Here is a 16,971-nt window from a genome sequence, read left to right as displayed (position 1 = left end):
CTTACGAGCATCTCTATACCCATGGATCCTTGCCTGCTAATGAGCAGCTCAGCCCCGAAGCAAGAAGAGAACTAAAGATAGTTAACTGATAGTTTTACTGAAAGATGCTGATTTAACTTTTTAAAATATTTATATTGGTTTTGCTTTGTGCATGTTCAATAGAGGAATCTGGCTTTTTTTCTCAATAATTGTCAAGTTTTGAATGATCCACACTCTTATCAAGGAAAATATTTTCATAATATTCCACGATGCTCACATGCCCTTTTACATGCTCACATTTGACCACATGTCCTTAAGTGACTGAATCAAGTTTGCCACAGGGATGTCATCTAATCCTTCATCACTAATCAGCTCCATATGCGGAATAAAGCAGTAAAAATGAATGTGTGCCTCTGAGTGAGCCTCCTCAAACACAATGGAAGGAAGCCATGCCAGAGAGAGCCTCTCGCATTGCACACGCCTGAGTGTGTGTGTGTGTTTGTGTGTGTGTATGTCGTCTCCCTAGCCAGGCCAGCCTTGTGTACGCGGCTCATTAGCATTTCCCATATACTTCCTGGCCATCAGCTTGGAGAGGTTTCCCAGCATATGTAACTGATGAGAAAGCTGTGTTGAGCCCACCATGACACAGTTACTTTTTAAAGAGCTCAAAGAGGGCAGTGTTTCATGTGAAACCCTGTGCTATGTTCTCATTGTGTATCAGAGCGGTGTAATGGAGGCTGCTCTGACTGAGCTAATGGTACAGACTTAGTGCTCTCCCACTGGGCTCAGACGTGAGTTCAACGTCTAGTTTTGATTTACATTTGGTTGAGTTGTCGACTAACATGAATTCAATGTGACAATATTATTTATTTATTTTAGACTAAATTCCCTTACGTTAATGACTTTCTTTCAAATTCAATCAGTCTTACACATTGATTCAACATCATCACATTGCATTTTTTTGGTTGCAATGACTTGGAAACAACGTTTATTCAACCTAGTGGGCTAGTACTTTGTTCCAGACTTTTCTATTTCAATAATAACCACTGCAAAAACTGCCCTGCTTGCCATAGACTCTCTCTTAAGTAAATTTACTGTAATACTGTATGTTATGTGATTTTCACAAGTCTTTTAGGACATAGTTAGAGCCAGAAGGGCATTCTTTTCAGTGAAACGAAAGGAAATGTGCTTTTCTTGTCTTTATTTTGAGGTTGTCGTCCTCCACCCATTGCACTCAAAATGGTAAACGGCTCAGCCTCTGTTTTCCATTTTTCCAGAGAAGGACTGTGTCATTACTCTGTGTTGGCTGGGTGGTGGTGAGACTGTGCATTTTGGTGCTGGTACATTAGTCATATGAGACAGGAAATGCAGTTGCTCATATTCTGTTGACGTGTCAAATGTACTTGCTTTTTCACATCCAATGAAGAAAGGGCCCAAAAAAAGAAATGGATTTATGCTGACATTCTGTTCAAAAACCCACAAACCAATATGACGTGGTGGAGCAGCACATACAGAAGTCCAGAACCTGCCTTGTCAATGAATAAGACAACAGACTAGTTCAACCAGGAAAGACTGTTACTGCCATCTAATGGTTCAATTTATCACAAACAGATTTTCTTGACAGTAATGGCTTCAATGCGCTCTCATTTCTTTCAGAAGATTTTGGTTTCAATGTTTGGGTGCCTCTAGTTTCACATTTAGCCTTTTGGTTTCCGCAAATGCTTTTTTTATATATATACTGTACATCATGGTGTCTCAGGAGTCATTAAGATGGCCTTTTAAATTCAGAATTGCTTCACTAACTTTTGTAAATATAAAACAATAAGTTAAAATGACCTTACAGTGATTGAGAGTTGTTAGAAATCTCATATTTTTGAAAGAAGAAAAACGACACATCCCCATTCTTACGTCTCTGCACATTGAGATAACCTGCCCTAAATAACCCGTCCTCCTACTGCTTAAAAGCTCAGACCTTACTTTTTTCTTAAGTGTCTACTCTTTCACTTCTCTTATGACTTAAACATGGCCTTTATCAAAGGGCAGCTCTTGGAATTTGTACCCTGCAGTGCTGTTTAGCAAGAAGCAGTAGGAGGACAGATTATTTAGGGCAGGTTATCTCAGTGAGCAGCGACGTAATGCTTATTGGCAGCTTATGCACAGGGTTGTGTCGTGTGACCCAGGTAACTAGCCTACTCCAGACAGAGGGAAGAACTGATCAAATTCTAGGAGGGGCAATGAATTACAGTTCAGAGCAGAGGAGTGGCTCCTCGTATGATGTAATTCACTCTAAGTCCCCCCTACCTGACAGCCATTACTCATCTTGACCCCTGACCCTTCAACTCTGTTATCCAAGGTCCTGTCATAGAGAATGTGCTGTGTTGCAGGGAGCCAAAGACCAGGCTAGTTCTGTTAAACCTTTTGAGTGTGTGTTTAGAGGTGTGTCAAGGATGATCCGGGAACAGTAAAATGAAACTCAGAACGCACTGGAATAGTTCTAAAGGGATTTTTCTTTTTCCTCGAACATGAATACTGTGTAGGCGTACACCAATTAATTCATGTTTCAATATGTTACTAAATTTTTTTCATAAGCATAGGCATTTTATAACATACGTTACTGTATCTAATCAAATGTGTTCAAACTAGACTGTACTGAGCTGTAAATGATGTGATGATACTATTCCGTTTGAGCGAATTAATGTAAATGTTGACTTAGTTTTTCCTTGCTTCACCACAGCAAGGAAAAGGGTAGCTCTGTTATTCTACATCATTTCCCACTTATAGAATGGCACTGGGTGGGGTGCAGCATTGCAAAATATACTAAACAATGGCTGCCCATGTTGTGGTTGGCAGGCGGAACACTGTCATTATCAAATAATTTATGTGACAACTGCCTGCCATCGACCAACATAGGGGAGCATGATGACAGCTATCATTAATAAAGACTTAGAGGCACAGAACAAGAGAAACCACAAGATGGTTATTGTTGGCCTTTAAGGCTACAGAGGGAGTCAGCTTGTCGTTGGATTTGTTTTTTATGAAATGGGCTCAATTATTTGATCGAGATGGCATCTATCATGTTACAAGTCATGATGACTGATACTTGACATAAAAGACAATGCATTAGATTGTTTATTTTCTAGAATCTGCATTATTACAAAATGTAAAAGTTTTGATTAGAGCTTGTCTGCAATCATACATACAGTTATATAAATCTTCCTTGCACTGGCATCCCTCTAACAATTCCCATAACTCTCATTAATGTAATGACCCACTGGGCACAGACGTTCAATGTCTAGTTTTGATTTACATTTGGTTTGAATTCTAGGTGAAAACAACATAACATTTCACCATGTCAATGGATTTAGGCTAAATTTGGGTTGCAAATCCGATTAGTTTTTCACATTGATTCAACGTCATCACCTTGATTTCTAGGATTGAAATGACGTGGAAACAATGTTGATTCAACCTGTTTTTTCCCAGTGGGGACTATATGTTGGCTCCAGGCACTATGGCTGTTGGCCTGTGGAGAAGCAGCCTGGCAAACGATTAATTTGCTATTTTTAATGGGGCTGATCCACACGGTATGGTAAAATATGTGGGTATACAGTACAACATTGTGATTGTATCTATTTGTCCTACATCTTAATAAATAGACATCTAATGTTGATAAAAAGACATCACAGATACAGTACATTTCTGAGTACCATATATCAGATCATTTGTGTATTGGCTTAAGTCGATCACACCAGCGATTTCACAGGTGTGTTGTTATCACCTGAGACTTGGAGCCCTCACAAGTCAAACAGGCAGAGACGGAGAGCTCTGGCCCTCTCAGAGAGGGTAGGGGCCTAAGGAGATTCACTCCATGGTTGCCTCTCAGCACTTTGGCCTATCACGTTACGCCAGCTCTCCAAACATACCAGGGCCATTCAGGCCTGCCAAAGGAAGTGTTATCTTATCTCACAGTTGAGCAGGTTTGGACTCCTCCACTTTCAATACCCTCACCACTCCTTTAGCCTTCAGTAGTCTTTAAAGACTGAATCAGGATCAGCTTCTGAGTGACCTCTGGAAACACAACACTCCGTGGCAGTTTAGACAGATATCAGGAGCTGGGCAAAGACTGATACTATCATTTTGCCTGGCAGTGGTGGCTAACCCTTGACCTTGAGGTTTGAGACTGATCATTGGAGCTCTTAGGAGAGACTGTGTATTATTCTAATTGAGAAGTATAATACTGTTGATCTGCACGCACAGGAAAGTCTGTCTTGAGGGATGGATTACTTGGTCCTGCTCTTATAACTCAGGCAGTCAACCACTCCATTACACTCAATCCGTGTCCTTCTGACGCACAGGGGGCAAATAGATGTCCCCCGTGATCTCTCCATCAATGCTCTGCTGTAACTCAAAGCCTATTGACAAACATTAGAGAACTGGATGTTCTTGATATATCTATTGGACTAGATGTCCTCAATGCAGGGATATGAGGAAGTTATTGTCCACTGATCTGATTCACTGCTATTGGCATTTTCTATTTTGGTCATTGGGTTTCTGTCTGTTATCAACCCAATAAATATTGATTTGTTTGTCCACTAATTTGGCCTGTATAGATTAATGTATTAATGTAGAACTGCTGCATTATGGAATCAGGACTCTGCTCTACAGTCATCTGTCAATAATAATACCCATAGGAAATACTTGACGATTTTGGCCATGTGTGTGGGTGGGTGTGGGCTTTGGGTTTGTTATGGGTGAGACCCTTGAGTCTTTAAGAGCAACTTCCTGAGAGAGGGAGTCGACAGCCACACTGACGGAAGGACGCTGTAACAAAACAGCCATGTCGCCACAAAGCCCTAAGCAATGGTGATATGGCGAATCAAAACGTAGGTTGTCTTTCATCTGGAGTCATATAGAAGTGTGTTTACACGCAAGTATTCTCAAGTATTTTTATAATGTGGGTTAGACGATATACCTAATGGCAATGACTTAGCAGACCATTTACTTTTTACTCTCCAACAATAAAATATGCAATGCAACAACACATCTGAAAATATTTGGTTGTGTAAAAACACTATGTCACTGTCATTGTTTGATAAGGCAATCTTATATAAAGAAATAAAAACTACCGTAGCAACTTCTTTATAGAGGAAGCACCTCTAAATCTAATCCACTCAAAAAGTCCAGCTACGGTCAGGTTGAGTTTAATCTTTGTTAAGATTTTACTCAGCAATTGAAGCAGTGTGGAGCAGATAATTACCAGCTCATTATTCCCCATGTGCCCAGTCCAAGACACAAGGCTCAGTGATTGTGACTGATTAGATGTCTAATGATATAATGTGCCTGTTTTGTGGCCTTCTGGTGATGTGATGGGGAGTCTGTCTAAACTAAAGCACATCCCTCTTTGAATTCCTTCCTTCTGCAGAACCTAATTCCTGACCTGGCTGTCTCTGATTTACGACGCTGGCCCGGAGGCTGAAACAAGCCCAAACAGACCCCCTTTGGTCTGGACACATGGCCCCACACGATGGCCCAGCTGGTCATGCAGCTATCAGAGGTAAATATGTAAACATCTCTCTGGGATCTGGACGTCCAGACAGCTGATACCGCTGTGATATACTATGAAGCCCAGAGACGTAGAGACAAAGGAGCAGAGTAAAACACATGCATTTGTTTTGTGTTTCCACTTCAAACAGACTGCGGTATTTGAGCTGGAGCGGGGAGGGAAGTGAGGAGCTGCCCAGCACACTGTGCTCATATCAAAGAGGACTTCCTTCACAACACACCTCCCACCCTGTCACATACACACGCATGCGCACACACACACCACACACACCAACAACAACCTCTGACTTTCTTTAGCCCTCATTGTATGAGAGTGGGTTTGAGTGTCATAAAACGCAGCCTTTACAGCAGGGGAGAGAGAGTTTTCGATGTCATCATGAGGGCTCGGGTCAGGAGGATATTGTACTAAGCAATACATCAATGACAGACTTGAAAAACATACAACTAACTAACAAAAGAGGCTTTCAGACAACTTTCCTAACCCCCCATTAGGTTCTAAAAGGCCAGACTTGACGTTTCGGGGAATGTTTAATAGTGTTTTAAAAATATGTGCATTAAAATGCATATGCCTACAGTACTCTAACTGTCATCGTGGCCAAACAGAATTATTAGAAACTGACAGCATCACCCACTGTTGAATATTTTTATTTATTATTTATTTGTTATTTAATTATTTATTTATTTTTATTTAATCTTTATTTAATGAATGTGTCAATAAAAAAGCATTGTTTTAGCATATAGAAAATATAATATTTGTTGAAAAGAATAGTTTAGTGTAAAGATAAATAGTTGATAACAGGCTTACATTTAGAACACACTTTTTAATCATTAATCTGGTCTCCATCGCCCTCTATTGGCGATAAATATGTACGATGTTGTTCCAGAATTCTCTTACCAGCAGGGGGACCTGCAAAACAATTTATAGTACTGGCATGTATCCTGATACCATATTGTCAATGGTTCCTTTCCTATGGTTGATTGAAATCATGTGGTATTGAAAGTGGCTTGTTAGTGGAAGGTAGCATGTAGGTTTTCACTATAGGTGGAATCATTATTTGAGAAGCACACACATTACATTTCCCTTAAATCATTGCATTGATGTCAATTACAGATGTTTGCAAAAGTTTGGGCAACAGAAGCATATAGATTTCGCCGTGCAGTTCCACTGTCTTACCACTAATAGGGGTTGAAGTCGGTGCTGTGCTATGCTTGTATCAGGCATGTCTTGGCCATAGAAGTTACAGAGAAACCTGCTCAATGCAAAGCCATGGAAACACTCTGTGTGTGTGTGTGTGTGTGTGTGTGTGTGTGTGTGTGTGTGTGTGTGTGTGTGTGTGCGTGTGTGTGTGTGTGTGTGTGCGTGCGTGCGTGTGTGTGTGTGTGTGTGCGTGCGCGCATGAGTGTGTGTGTGGCAGAGACATGGTAATAATTCCCCTACAGTTTTAGATTTCACATGATGCATATGCATCATATTCCGCATCCATCTCAAGTCCTGACATCATGTGAGAGGAAGTTTCTAATTACACTTGGGTAATTTACCACTGATGTAGCCTTAGAAAGTACCACATTTCAAGGGAGAGAAATTGATTTCCACTCCTATTATATTTTTAAGCACAAAATACTGAACTTTCATCTTCTGCCAAGCCTCCCCTTGTAATAATAGACAGAACTTTTCTGAGAGACTACTGATTGTGGAATTTACTCTTGGTGTTCGGGTTTTACAGAACATTTGGGTACAGTGCAATCTGTGAGCAACACACTGCTTTAAAAGTGTGTTCTACAAGTGTATGCCTTACCGGCACAGTGACAATGTTAGAGCACATTCAACAGCCAGATGCATTTACAGCGAAAGCACCTGCAGGTCTGACACACCAGTCATCTGTGGTTGACCATTTATTTTTAAAGAAACCACAAGCGAAGGAGAGGTGTCCTCTCTGAAGATACTCCTTTCACTATAGATATGTGCTGGTATGGCATGGCTTCAAATACCCAATCTGTGCACCAAAAAACTATTCCTGGATTTGAGATGATTGATGACTCTTTCACTTGGGAGGCAGAGGGGGGAAAATAACGATGTTTGATGAAATCCAGGTTAACACCCTAAAGAAATGTAATAAAGCATGGGCAATGTTTGCAGCTGCTCGCCATGTTAAAATGACTAGGGCCTGTAGCTGGCAGGTTATCAGGGCAGATGGTTCTAATTGAACCTTTGATCTTGGTGCCAAGGTCTGTCATAAAGAAAGCTCATTCTCCCCATCTGCTAGTGACAAGGCCTCGTCTTTAAGGCCTGTCTGACAGAGGAGAGGTAAGCCACATGTTCATGTGCATTACAGGGTTAGCTACCCTATATAGTCTGATCTCCCATGGCTAACGTGGAGTTACATTACAATAGGCCATTTTCTGACTTCAGAAATGTGTTTTAAACTTTCTTTGTACAAATGTTCTGATTTACGCAGAGCTTGAACAATGCATGTTTGTCTCTCAAATCAGAATTACTTCCTTTAAGGTAGAGAAAGACATGATCATGACTTTCTATTAACTGTTTTTGGAGGGAGGAAACTAAATAAATGCCAGATACAAAACATTGATACAAAAATACATTTTACTGACAAAACTGAGTAAAGCATTTAGCATGTGACTACTAGAAAGAGGGGAGACCATACCTCATACCTAGATCTGGACCTGTGTGAGATACTGTAACTGTCAAAATGTCTGCTTGTTTACTAGCTGGTAATGTATTTTATTCATGTTAATAACATTAAAACACACCAAGTTATATAAAACGTGCCAGTTAATAAGACATATTGTTATTAAAAGCACTTTTCTAATGCTAAGTTAATTTGTAGTTTATTAGTTAGTTCTGTACATCAGTTATTAAAAGGGAGTCCCATTCTTTTTCCAACAGGTGTCCCTGTATATAAAAAATAAATGAGTTTGGTCAATGGTTGACAATTATACCTGATTCACAATATAGGGCTTACTTTTAACCTCTACAGGATTGGTGGGTCCCCCAGGGTTCGGTTGAGCTAACGTAGGCTAATGCAATTAGCATGAGGTTGTAAGTAACAAGAACCTTTCCCAGGACATAGACATATCTGATATTGGCAGAAAGCTTACATTCTTGTTAATCTAATGGCACTGTTCAATTTACAGTAGCTATTACAGTGAAAGAATACCATGCTATTTTTTGAGGAGAGTGCACAGTTATGAACTTCAAAAATTATTAATAAACCAATTAGGCACATTTGGGCAGTACTGATAATACATTTTGAACAGAAATACAATGGTTCATTGGATCAGTCTAAAAAGTTACGTGGAACACTGTTGCCATCTAGTGGCCAAAATCCAAATTGTGCCTGGGATGGAATAATACATTGTGGCCTTTCTCTTGCATAAAAAAATTCATGTTTTTTTTCTTTGTATTATCTTTTACCAGATCTAATGTGTAATATTCTCCTACTTTCATTTCACATTTCCACAAACTTAAAAGTGTTTCCTTTCAAATGGTATTAAGAATATGCATATCCTTGCTTCAGGTCCTAAGCTACAGGCAGTTAGATTTGGGTATGTAATTTTAGGCGAAAATTGAAAAAAAGGGGCAGATCCTAAAGAGTCCTTTCCAGCATAGTTCCAGCAGCTAAGGTGTATGCGTAACCAGGCCAGTCTCGACCAGCCCACTTCAGCTCAGCATGGATTGGCTCGATTTACCCTATAGTGTGAATCAGAGTTAAATCTACTTTATATATTATAGGAAAATTATATGAATTTTAAGCAGATGTCTTCTGTTAGTGCATGTGACATGGTACAGCAACCCAGGATCAGTCTAACAATGAGTAAAAACAGGTACTCAATACCTTTTGGACTTTAAACAGATCAAATTATAGAGGATGGTTGAAAGTTTTTTTATTTTATTCATTGATGTAGCTAGAAGGGGATTCATTTTTCTTGCAATTCGAAAACAATCTAATTTGTCCGTCAAGGTTTGGGCTTACTTTCTTGTGGACTTAAGGATGACTTTACTAATTCATTTACAATACAGTATAAGGCTTGATATACAGTACTGTGGGGTCCGAAATTATTGACACCCTTAATAAAGGTGGGCAAAAATGACTGTATAAAATAAATAAATCAAATACTGAGCTATATTGGGACTGTAGTGACAGTTCCTCCAAGGCACACAGACAGTTCCTCCATGCTGTGGCTGTTTCTCTCAGCATGCACTCAACAGATTCGTTCAAACAACAACAGCCCCCTGATGAGCAGGAGGCGCTGTCGTGCCCTCTTCACGATTGTGCGAGTGTGTGGACCATGTTAAGTTCTCAGTGACCACGTTAACATGCTCACCAATATCCCGTTATTATTCAGGATACTCAAGTATTCTGTTTTTACAATAACCCGAAAAAGCTTATATCCCGGTTATTAGAAACGCGGATATGATGCCTGGGATATGCTGATCTTCGAGGGGATAACCTACTGTGGCATGTAAACATCTTATCCGGTTACTGTTTTTTCGCCATCTGAGCAGGCTCAGTTATCATGGATGTTGTGTGATGATGTTTTCATCGGGTTGTCAAACAAATCACATGCGCAGTTCAATCACGCATAACATTTTATTTTGCTGATACTCCACACTGGCTACTTATTCACCGCTAATTTAGAAGTTTATGCTTATAATTTCCGACATTTGGAAGGCCATATTATACTAATTTCTGACATTTGATTGTCAGCTACAGTTAGATTAGCCTACATGCAGCATCTCTTCTGTCATAACTTGTTGCCCTAGAAGACTAAATAAAGTAGTGCTCCCTAGAATATTTTAATAAAGTTTTATTTAACCTTTGTTTAAATAGGCAAGTCAGTTAAGAACAAATTCTTATTTACAATGACCGCCTACCAAAAGGCCTTGTGCGGGGACGGGGGCTGGGATTAAAATGTTTTAATTAAATTACAAATATAGGAAAAAACACGACAAGAGAGACACCACAACACTACATGAAGAGAGACCCAAGACAACAACATAAAATGGCAGCCACACATGACAACACAGCATGGTAGCAACACAACATGGCAGAAGCACAACATGGTAGCAGCACAAAACATGGTGCAATTTTTTTTAGCACAGACAACAGCACAAAGGGCAAGAAGGTAGAGACAAGTATATCATGAAAGCAGCCACAACTGTCAGTAAGGGTGTCCATGATTGAGTCTTTGAATGAAGAGATTGTCCAGTTTGAGTGTTTTTTGCAGCTCGTTCCAGTCGCTAGTTGCAGCGATCTGTAAAGAGGAGCGACCCAGAGATATGTGTGATTTGGGGACCTTTAACAGAATGTGACTGGCAGAACGAGTGTTGTATGTGGAGGATGAGGGCTGCAGTAGGTATCTCAGATACAGTTGAAGTCAGAAGTTTATATACACTTAGGTTGGAGTCATTAAAACTAATTTTTCCACAAATTTCTTGTTAACAAACTATAGTTTTGGAAAGTTGGTGAGGACATCTACTTTGTGCATGACACAAGTACATTTTCCAAGAATTGTTTACAGACAGATTATTTCACTTATAAAGTTTACATACAATAAGTTGACTGTGCCTTTAAACAGCTTGGAAAATTCCAGAAAATGATGTCATGGCTTTAGAAGCTTCTGATTGGCTAATTGACATCATTTCAGTCAATTGGAGGTGCACTTGTGGATGTATTTCAAAGCCTACCTTCAAACTCAGTGCCTCTTTGCTTGACATCATGGGCAAATCAAAAGAAATTAGCCAAGACCTCAGAAAAAAAATTGTAGACCTCCACAAGCCTGGTTCATCCCTGGGAGCAATTTCCAAACGCCTGAAGGTACAACGTTCATCTGTACAAACAATAGTACGCAAGTATATAGACCATGGGAACACGCAGACATCATAACGTTCAGGAAGGAGACGCGTTCTGTCTCCTAGAGATGAACGTACTTTGGTGCGAAAAGTGCAAATCAATCCCAGAACAACAGCAAAGGACCTTGTGAAGATGGTGGAGGAAACAGGTACAAAAGTATCTATATCCACAGTAAAACGAATCCTATAACAACATAAAATGAAAGGTGGCTCAGCAAGGAAAAATGTATTTTTGGAAAAATGTCCTCTGGTCTGATGGAGAAAAAATAGAACTGTTTGGCCGTAATGACCATCGTTATGTTTGGAGGAAAAATGGGGAGGCTTGCAAGCCGAAGAACACCATCCCAACAATGAAGCACGGGGGTGGCAGCATCATGTGGTTGGGGTGCTTTGCTGCAGGAGGGACTGGTGCACTTCACAAAATAGATGGCATCATGAGGGGTGAAAATTATGTGGATATATTGAAGCAACATCTCAAGACATCAGTCAGAAAGTTAAAGCTTGGTCACAAATGGGTCTTCCAAATGGGCAATGACCCCAAGCATAGTTCCAAAGTTGTGGCAAAATGACTTAAGGACAACAAAGTCACGGTATTGGAGTGGCCATCACAAAGCCCTGAAAATTGTGGGCAGAACTGAAAAAGCGTGTGCGAGCAAGGAGGCCTAAAAACCTGATTCAGTTACACCAGCTCTGTCAGGAGGAATGGGCCAAAATTCACCCAATTTATTGTGGGAAGCTTGTGGAAGGCTACCCGAAACGTTTCAACCAAGTTAAACAATTTAAAGGCTATGCTACCAAATACTAATTGAGTGTATGTAAACATCTGACCCACTGGGAATGTGATTAAATAAATAAAAGCTGAAATAAATCATTCTCTCAACTATTATTCTGACATTTCACATTCTTACAATAAAGTCACGATCCTAACTGACCTAAGCCAGGGAATTGTTACTAGGATTAAATGTCAGGAATTGTGAAAAACTGAGTTTAAATGTATTTGGCTAAGGAGTATGTACATTTCCGACTTCAACTGTAGGTGGGAGTGAGGCCTAAGAGGGTTTTATAAATAAGCATCAACTAGTGGGTCTTGCAACGGATGTATAGAGATCACCGGTACCGCTTGCCGTGCTGTAGCAAAGAAAACATTCTATGACAAAGGTGGCTGGAGTCTTTGTCCATTTTTAAGGCCTTCGGAGGCTGAGCATTTGCCATACCAGGCAGTGATGCAACCATGGTGCAGCTGTAGAACCTTTTTCAATCTTCTGAGGAGGAATAGGCTTTGTCGTGCCCTCTTCACAACTGTCTTGGTGTGTTTGGGCCATGATAGTATGTTGGTGATGTGGACACCAAGGAATTTTAAGCTCTCAACCTGTTCCACTACAGCTCCGTCGATGAGGATGGGGGCGTGCTCGGTCCTCCTTTTCCTGTAGTCAACAATCATCTCCTTTGTCTTGATCACGTTGAGGGAGAGGTTGTTGTCCTGGCACCACGCGACCAGGTCTCTGACCTCCTCCCTATGGGATGTCTCATCGTTGTCATCGGCAAACTTGATGATGGGGTTGGACTCATGCCTGGCCATACAGTCATGAGTGAACAGTGAGTACAGGAGGGGACTGAGCATGCACCCCTGAGAAGCCCCCGTGTTGAGGATCAGCGTGGCAGATGTGTTGTTCCCTACCCTCTACACCTGGGGGTGGCCCCTCAGAAAGTCCAGTTGCAGAGGGAGGGGTTTAGTCTCAGGGTCCTTAGCTTAGTGATGATCTTTGAGGGCACTATGGTGTTGAATGCTGAGCTGTAGTCAATAAATAGCATTCTTACATAGGTGTTCCTTTTGTCCAGGTGGGAAAGGGCAGTGTGGAGTGCGATAGAGATTGCATCATCTGTTGGGGCGGTATGCAAATTAAGGTGGGTCTAGGGTTTCTGTTATAACGGTGTTGATGCGAGCCATTACCAACCTTTCAAAGCACTTCATGACTACGGACGTGAGTGCTACGGGTCTGTAGTCATTTAGGCAGGTTGCCGTTGTGTTCTTGGGCACAGGGACTATGGTGGTCTGCTTGAAACATGTTGGTATTACAGACTCAGTCAGGGACATGTTGAAAAGGCCCAGTCAACTTAGTGTATGTAAACTTCTGACCCACTGGAATTGTGATACAGTGATTTATAAGTGAAATAATCTGTCTGCAAGCAATTGTTGGAACAATTACTTGTGTCATGCACAAAGTAGATGTCCTAACCGACTTGCCAAAACTATAGTTTGTTAACAAGAAATGTATGTAAACAAGAAGTGTATGTAAACTTCAACTGTACATATGAGGTGAGTATGCGAGATATGTAAACATTATTAAAGTGGCATTATTAAAGTGACTAGTGTTCAATTTATTAAAGTGGCCAATGATATCAAGTCTGTTGGTAGGCAGCCACCTCTCTGTGCTAGTGGTGGCGGTTTAATAATCTGATGGCCTCGAGATTGAAAAACAGCTTCTATCTCTCTGTCCCAGCTTTGATGCAGCTGTACTGACCTTGCCTTCTGGAAAAGTTAGTGGCTCGGGTGACTATTGTCCTTGATGATCTTTTTTGCCTTCCTGTGACATCGGGTGTTGTAGGTGTCCTGGAGGGCAAGTAGTTTGCCCCTGGTGATGCGTTGTGCAGACCGCACCACCCTCTGGAGAGCCCTGCGGTTGTGGGCGGTGCAGTTGCCATACCAGGCGGTGATACAGCCTGACAGGATGCTCTCAATTGTGGACCTGTAAATTTCAGTGAGGGTTTTTGATGACAAGCCACATTTTTTCAGCCTCCTGAGGTTGAAGAGGTGCTGTTGCGCCTTCTTCACCACACTATCTGTGTGGGTGGACCATTTCAGTTTGTCGGTGATATGTACACAGAGGATCTTAAGACTTTCCAACTTCCCCACTGCTGTCCCGTCGATGTGGATAGGGATGTGCTCCCTTTACTGTTTCCTGAAGTCCACGATCATCTCCTTTGTTTTGTTGACATTGAGTGAGAGGTTATTTTCCTGGCAAACTTGACTGCAAACTTGATGATTGAGTTGGAGACGTGCTTGGCCAAGCAGTCATGGGTGAACAGGGAGTACAGTAGGGTGCTGAGCACACACCCTTGTGGGGCCCCCGTGTTGATGATCAGCGAAGTGAAGGTGTTGTTTCCTACCCTCATCATCTGGGGGCGGCCGTCAGGGAGTCCAGGACCCAATTGCGCAGGGCAGGGTTCAGACCCAGGGCCTAAAGCTTAATGATGTGCTTGGAGGGTACTATGGTGTTGAATTCTGAGCTATACTCAATGAATAGCATTCTTACATAGGTATTCCTCTTGTCCGATGGGATAGGGAATTGTGCAGTGTGATGGTGATTGCATCGTCTGTGGACCTATTGAGGCGGTAAGCAAATTGAAGTGGGTCTAGGGTGACAGGTAAGGTTGAGGTGATATGATCTCAAGGCACTTCTTGATGACAGAAGTGAGTGCTACTGGGCGATAGTCATTTAGTTCAGTTGTCTTTGCATTCTTGGGTAAAGTAACAATGGTGGCCATCTTGAAACATGTGGGGACAGCAGATTGGGATAGGGAAAGATTGAATATGTCCATAAACACACCAGCCAGCTGCTCTGCGCATGCTCTGAGGATGATCTAGGGATGCTATCTGGGCCGGCAGCCTTGTGAGGGTTAACACATTTAAATGTCTTATTTACGTCGGCCACGGAGAAGGAGAGCCCACAGTCCTTGATAGCGGGCCGCATAGGTGGCACTGTGTTGTTCTCAAAGAACATGGTTAGCTTGTCCGGAAGCAAGACGTCAAGTCTAAGTCCTTAGTAAAGGTAGACATCGAACATTTAAGCCCTTTCCAAGAAGGCTCAAGGTCATTGGCCACAGATAAAATAACTTCAAATCACGGTATATGTACAGTATATCTTTTGTGTATCTCTTTTGACACATCGTTCGTGGCCAATGTGTGCATGTTTGCAGACTTTTTGTACAGCTTTGACAGTGCCACTGATAGTAGTGGTGGCGCTTAGCTTGCACTTGCAAATTCAGCACAAACAACATTCTATAATAGAATTGTGTTATTTGACTTATCAAATTATAAAGCTTATTTAACATGTTAAATAGTGTTATTTGATGTGTATCTTTTTTGACACGGAAAGACCCAAACAGCGTTCAATGTGCCTCACCCTAAAAATTTGGTCTATTTTCCCCTCTGAATTTTGCCTACTGTTCTGACTTGGTGGTGCACCTGTAGCCTATAACCTGTTTAAGAGAAATGTAATCATTGAATATTGTAAGAGCTTTCAATGTCTGCTTATATGCCCCCTTTATTTATCCTACGGTTCTGACATGGTGCACAGAGAGTACACTGTAAGAACGACCCATGTTCTGAGTTCTGTCGCTGTGCATTTCAAAAGTGCAGAACAAATAGTTATATTGACTACGTCCATCGTCGCTTGCTCATTAATGTCTTAATCGAAATTACGGATTGCCTCTTATCCGCTCATCGTTCCCTTCAGCCATAGTTTGTACATCTAAACTGTCAGAAGAAACCACATTTGTTAAGCAAGTCAGCCATATCAGCTATGTTTTAAAAGGCAGTAAATGAGACTGAATTAACTGTTTCGCTGCCAGATATGGCTCCGTTGATAGCCAGGTGTAGCAGTGTTAAGGTGTTGGGACTGCTGTTGGTTCTCTGCTGTATGTAGGCCCTCACAGTTTGTGGGCACCGTTTGTCACTGTTATTGTGCAATTAATGTATTGTTTAGTGTTGTGTAGTGGCTTTGCTGGTATGCATCCCACATTTTTGCTAAAATCGATTTGGAGTAACAGTGGTCGAGTGTTTTAGCAGCGTAAGTACTACAGTCGATATGCTGAAATTCCTTGAGGGCTGTCATGGTATCGGCTTCAGGGGTGATATACAGCGAATTATCTTGGGTGATAATACGGTCTCCAGAAGGGCATCTTCTGAGGCTGAGGGTTGCTTTCTGATGGTGCTGTGGTGCTGCATGGAGATCACAAGCTCTTCAACTGGGCAGCAGTGTCGCGATGGAGGGAATAACCTATATGGAGACTACCCAAAACCATAGCAACAGAGTTATTGTAAAGTGTGGGAATAAACTTATGCCAGACTTGGACTACATTTAACCTCTCCCTACAGAATGGCAAGATTTTGAGTGATATCAAAATATTCTATAAAAATATATTTTGAGTGGCAAAGACTCCAGTGGTCATACATAATTCATAGATTCAACAAACATCTATTATTATTCTGTTTCATTATTCCTGGTTGATACTACTGGTTATGATTGCAGACAGAGCCCAGAGAATGGGATGGTGCAATATTGATTTAGTCATAAGGTGCATGCATGGGGATGCCCGTGCGGTGTATATACTGTACACCTAGCAGACTGAAACTTCACTGTTGTAGGCATAATACAGCTAGTGCTATCTAGACTTGCGCTGGCAAACAAATCCATTATATTAGCTACCTACATGTGAAGTAAACTCAACTGAGTAACAGAAAATGGAGACTTTTAACATGAAAACATGCAGGATACCTC

Source organism: Oncorhynchus clarkii, chromosome 12, assembly GCF_045791955.1.
Source record: "Oncorhynchus clarkii lewisi isolate Uvic-CL-2024 chromosome 12, UVic_Ocla_1.0, whole genome shotgun sequence".
NCBI lineage: Eukaryota > Metazoa > Chordata > Actinopteri > Salmoniformes > Salmonidae > Oncorhynchus > Oncorhynchus clarkii.
The sequence above is the reverse complement of the archived record's forward strand: the minus strand, read 5'-3'. Positions refer to the sequence as shown.